The sequence below is a fragment of the Equus quagga genome, chromosome 14 (genome assembly GCF_021613505.1).
Source record: "Equus quagga isolate Etosha38 chromosome 14, UCLA_HA_Equagga_1.0, whole genome shotgun sequence".
Classification (NCBI taxonomy): Eukaryota; Metazoa; Chordata; class Mammalia; order Perissodactyla; family Equidae; genus Equus; species Equus quagga.
In genome coordinates, this window is record NC_060280.1 from 83,979,967 (window position 1) to 83,985,973 (window position 6,007).

Genomic DNA, 6,007 nt, shown 5'->3' on the forward strand with positions numbered 1-6,007 from the left:
GCCCCGCCCCTCCCTGCCGCGCTCGCCCACCAGCCAATCAGCAGGCGCGGCGCCTACCTTCGCCCCGCCCCGCGGGGCAGTCTGAGCAAGGACTAGCCGCTGTCATCACGGGCCTGGCCAATCAGCTCGGGGGATCCACGCAGGGGGCGGAGTGCGGGCAGAAGGAGCTCGGCCACCCACCAATCAGAAATGGGCCTGCGAGCCGCGCGCCCCATGCCCCGCCCTTGGCGGCGTCGCTGTGGAAACCGAAGGAAGCGACGGTTACAGCAAAGCGCGGGGCTGGAGCCGGGAACTGAGCGACAGGCCGGGCAGCGCCGCATGGCGGGCGGCGCGGCGGGCTGAATTCCGAGGTGGTCGCCCCGAGACCCCGGGGAGCAGCGGGACGGGGCAGGGCTGGGGCCGTGGGCCGGGCCGCCTGCAAGGAGAGGCCTCTCCGGTGAGGGGACCCCTGTCCGTCATGAATAGGAGGGAAGCGGGGTAAATGGCTGTCGAAAAGCCCGCTAGGACCCGACCGGCCACCGGAGCCCTGGCCCCGTTCTGGGCATGTCCTCGCCGCCCGAGTCCGTGCAAGCCCCGCCTCACCCGGCCCGGCCCTCCGGGCAGGGAGCCCACGTGTGTCTCCACCTGCGCTGTCCAGTGTGGTCACCGCTGGCCACATCTGGCTAGTGAGCCCTTGAAAGGTGGCTGGTCCAAACTGAGATGTGCTGTCAGTGTAAATACACACCGATTCCAAAGACGTAGTAGCAAAAGGAGACTGTAAAAAGAATCTCATTAATAACCTTTTATGTTGATTATACATGGAAATGGTAATATTTTGGATATGTTGAATTAAAATACATTATTAAAATTAAGTTCCCCTGTTTCTTGTTGTGTGTGTGAGGCCAATTGGCCCTGAGCTAACATCTGTGCCAGTCTTCCTCTATTTTGTACATGGGTCGCCACCACAGCGTGGCTTGATGAGTGGTGTGTAGGTCCACGCCTGGGATCGGAACCCACAAACCCTAGGCCACCAAAGTGGAGCCTGCAAACTTAACCACTGCCACCGAGCCAGCCCCTCTTTCTACTTTTTTAATGAGCTATTGGCACATTGAAAATCACAGGCACGGCCTGCATTTGTGGCTGCCCATTGTGCTTCTCACACTGGCTCTACTGGACGGTGCTGGTCTAGGGTCATGCCAGGCTTTCACTCCCTTGATCGTTTGTCTTGGGGAGAGTAAGGGGGGGCGAGGGGGCCACTGAACACACACACACACACACACACACGGACTCATGCACACCCTCAAGATTTTGGGACAGGCTTAGGAGTGGGCAGCACCTGGCACACTCCTCTAGCTTCTCTCCTTTCTCCTGGTTGCAGACCCTCCCTGCCCTGGAGACTTCATCTACTATTTACCCTCCGGAACTCAGAGGCCTGGCCTCGGGGACATGGTGAAACGTCCTCAAAAGTAGATCACTGATTCATAGGGGAGCAGGGTGGGGCAAGGTGAGTCAGTGCCTAGCACTTAGTCATTCAGGTTCTGGAAACTTCTGAAGCTACAGCTTTGCGGACTCCTATTTCCAAGCAAAGGAAGTCAAGGCTGTGGTCTTCAGAGACTCGCTATCTTTCTCACCAGGCTTATCTGGGCAAAACAGATGAAAACAAAGGCATTTTATAACTGTGCTTTCAAAAGCACACATCTTCCTTGTTGGCAGTTGTGGGCTCACAGTGTCTTGAGAGCCTTTGTGTCCTGACAGGCCGCATCCCCCACCGTCATTGAGGAGGACAAGGGGAGTACTCACTCAGAGGCTGCAAGTTAAAATCCTACCAGATTGAGGTACTTGAGGTATCTAATTGTGAGGTGCTGAAGGAGCAGGGTTGAGCCCCCAAAATCTAGCCATGTTTTGCTACTTTGCCAGTTCTGCCAATTTGAGCTTCTCCAGTGTGGCCTGAGTGGGTGTGTCTTTGGATCACTGGGTCTCAGATTGGGGGGAACCAGCAGGCACTTGGACATCAAAGATCTGGTGTGTTTGGTGTGTCCGCCTCACAGGCTCCTTTTGTATCGCCCACATTTAAGGTAGGAGCTCGGTTTTCCCGGAACCTGGCTTGACTTGTTTTTGGTGTGTGGTTGTGATCGAGCTAGTTCAGAGCAGTGTGGGGGAAGGCGAAGCCAAGAGCAGGCAAGACTGGGCTGGTCAGCAACTTTCCGCTGTGTCAGGAGCCCCAGAGAGAGGTTTCCCAAGCCCTATCCTGTCTTGACTTTCCTTATTTTGTTTTAATTCCATGGATGTTTATTTTTTCTTTCTTTGTATTTTTATTGAGTTATAATTTACATAGAGTAAAATTCACCTTTTTCTAGTGTACAATGCTGAATACATACTGTCGTGTAACCACCGCCACAGGCAAGCTATAGAACATTTCCGTCATCCAAACAAATTCCCCTGTGCCCCTCAGCAGCAGACGGCAGCCCCTGGCCGCCACTGCTCCACTTTCTGCACCGATACTTTTGCATTTTCCAGAAGGTCCTATAAAACGAAATCACACAGTAAAGAGCCTTTGAGTCTGGCTTCTTTCGCTAACATAATGCACTTGAGGTTCACGTATGTTGTTTCCTCTATCTGTAGCTCATTCCCTTTTGATGGCTGAATAGTGTTCCATCACAGGGCTGCATCACAGCCTGTCCATTCGTCCCGTGAACGTTTGACTGGCTGTTGGTAATTACAGATAAAGCCTCAACAAACGTTCACTCTTGGGTTTTTACATGAACATGGGTTTTTATTTCACATGAGTATTCTACCAGGGGTGGGATCGCTGGCTCATCTGGCTGTAGTGCTTTTGAAGCTCTTTTTGATGAAGAGAAGAAGAGTTGAAAAGGGTGTGATGCATTTTTTTTAACTAAGGCTTTAGCATTATCTGAATCACGTCTTACACAAGCTGAGTGCTTACCATAAGTGTGCTAAAGACCTTACACTTTAGCATTGTACTCACTGAGTGATCTCAGGCGAGTCACATGACCTCTCAGAACCTCAGTTTCCCCACCTGTAAAGTGGAGGTGACAGTGGGCCAATTTCATAGGATTATTGCGAAGATTAAATGAGTTAATACACATGGAGTGCTTGGAAATGGCTTGGCACACAGTAGGGCCTCATCGGTGTTGGCTGTTGTTGTAATGTTCATTTCCTGGCCCCTGTCGATTTCATCTGTGTAGCAACCCTGGGAGGTAAGATCTCCTCGGGTCTCCACTTTATGGAGGACATGCCCAGTGCTCTGAGAAATCAAGCGAGTTGTGCAAGATCACGCAGACAGTAAACGAGCAAGCAGTGGGTCTGGATTCCAGCTGCTGCCAATGGACTCCAGCCTCGCCTGCTTGGTTCCTGTGTCAGCCGGGGTTCCAGCAAAGACACAGCACCAGTAGGATGTGTGTGCTAGTGAGTGTGCGTGGGTTAGGAGGTTTGTTTCAAGGTGCTGGCTTGCGCGATCATGGGGCTGGCTCGGCAGATCAGAAACCTGCAGGGCGGCCCACAGGCTGGAGGCTCTTGCCAGGAGCTGAGGCTTCTTCCTCAGGGAACCTCAGTGTTTGCTTTTCAGGCCTGTCACTTGATTGGACGAGGCCCACCCACATTATGGAGGGTCACCTCCTGTACTCAAAGCCAACGACTGTAGGTGTTGACTACATCTACCAAATATCTTCACAGCAGCACTTAGGTTAGTGTTTAACAGAACCACTGGGTGTTATAGCCCAGCCAAGCTGATGCATGATATAAACATCACATCTTCTCCGACTCGGGGCTCAAGACTTGCTGAGGTTTCTGCCGAAGCCACTTTTCCAGTAACAATCCGAAGCACCCAGTGAGGGTCCAGATCAAGGAAGCGTAGCCTTATAGGGAGGTGTCTGGTGTTGCTTTTTGGGGGGTGCTGGGGGATGGTTAAATAGTTAAAACTTCCTGAACATGACCCAGGCTTGCTCAAGGAATGGTGTGGAGTCCTCATGGAGTCCCCCCCATGAGGTTGCCCCCAGACAACCAAGGGCCCCCAGAGCCATGGGAAGACTTCGGAGGCTGCCACATTTATAATTCTAAATTAACTTTAGAGTATAAAATACTAGTGCCTAAGGGTGAAGAAGTACACCAGCTCTGAGATTTTCCCCATGATGATGACTCTCCCGCTATGTATTTAAGTTTTTTTTTCTTTTTGATGAGGAAGATTGGCCCTGAGCTAAGACCTACGCCAGTCTTCCTCTATCTTGTATGTGGGTCGCTGCCACAGTGTGGCCATCGACAAGTAGCATAGGTCTGCACCCGGGATCTGAACCCATGAACCCCGACTGCCGAAGCAGAGCGTGCCAAACTTAACTACTAGACCACCGGGCTGGCCCCTCTATTTATGTAACTTTTTAAAAATTGAATTCTCTTCCTCCCTGGCTGGTTCAGGCCCCCTGCTGTGCAGTGCCTGGGACTCCCTGCCCAGACCCATCCTCCCAGGTCGGCCAGTGTGTGTCCTGGTTCAGAGTCCTTGCTGATACGGTTTCCCTGGCGTCAGCGAGTGGCCAGCAGGGGAAGGCCACAGTCTTCTTTCTCAGGAGTCCCAGCCGGCACCAGGGCAGCGGTCACCAGAAGCTATGGTGCAGGGGTCAGCCCGGTGGTGCAGCGGTTAAGTTTGCACATTCTGCTTTGGCAGCCTGGGGATCGCCGGTTTGGATCCCAGGTGCGGATATGGCACCGCTTGGCAAGCCATGCTGTGGTAGGCGTCCCACATATAAAGTAGAGGAAGATGGGCACAGATGTTAGCTCAGGTCCAGTCTTCCCCAGCAAAAAGAGAAGGACTGGCAGCAGATGTTAGCTCAGGGCTCATCTTCCTCAAAAAAATAAGAAGCCATAGTGCAGTGGCGCTGCCTGGAGGGGGTGGCTCAACAGCCCACCACTCATGACAGTTGGTCACCCCTGTGGCAGCGCTCCCTCTGGGCCAGGCCTGTCCTGGGTACTCCACCAATGCTGATTCACATCAGCTTCAAAGCCCTGTGAGCGGGTACTACTGCTGCCCGCCCTGTACAGGTGCGGACGCTGGGGCCCAGCCCGAGGTCACACAGCCAGCAAGAGCAAGAACTCGGCAGGGAGCCCCGACCTCCCAAGCAGTTCCTCCAGGAAGCTCGCCCCTCGGCCGCCTCCCCGCCTCCCCATTCCCCGTGCCCTGCTAGGCGCTGCCCCTGTCTGAGCCCCCTCACCCGACCGCCAGCCCTGTCCTGGACCACAGGCACCCCAGACCCTCAGAGCCAAACAGATCATGTCACCCACAGGCGAGGCAACAGAGGCCCCGAGAGGTGTTTGACACCCATGTCCCCCAAATCATAAAGGTACTAGGAGAGGAAGAGAAGAAGCCTACTAAAAACAACCAGAAATATTCGCGAAGCGTTCACTGCGACTGGGCGCCAGATGCTACTCCAGGCACTGGGGACCCAGCACTGACAGCACCCAGGCCCCGCCCCAGTGGGCCCACAAGCTGGGAGGGAGGTGACACTTGGCATGAACGCCAAGGAACAGGATCGTTTCAGCTTCCAGCGACCGCTGTACCGGAGAAAGCAGTAAAGCGGCAGGCGTGAAGAGCGGGGCCGGGAAGGCGTCTCCGGGCCGGTACCTCGGCGCGCCGGCGGGGCCCTGCATGGTGAGGGCAGGGGCGGGCCGGGAGCTCCCAGCCGCATCCCCCACACCGGAAGAAGACGGAACGAGGAAGCGGGCAGGGCGGGGCTAGGCGGCCGGCCAGAGTGGGCCGCCGGGACCCACAGGAGGGGAGACCTGGCGGCGGCCCTACGGACGCGGGGGCGTTCCCGCGGCGCGCGTCCTCCTGCAGGAACCCCCGCGGGGGCGGGGCGCGCGGCGGGCCGGGTATTCCGGGCCAGGAAGCAAGATCGCGATTGGCTCCCGGGGGGGGGGGGGGGGGCCCCCGCAGCCGGGTGCGCACCCCGCGGGGGGGCGTTGCGGGGGGGGGGGGGGGGGGCGGGGCAGCGCGCGGGCGGCCGTTGGCGGCGCGGCCCCG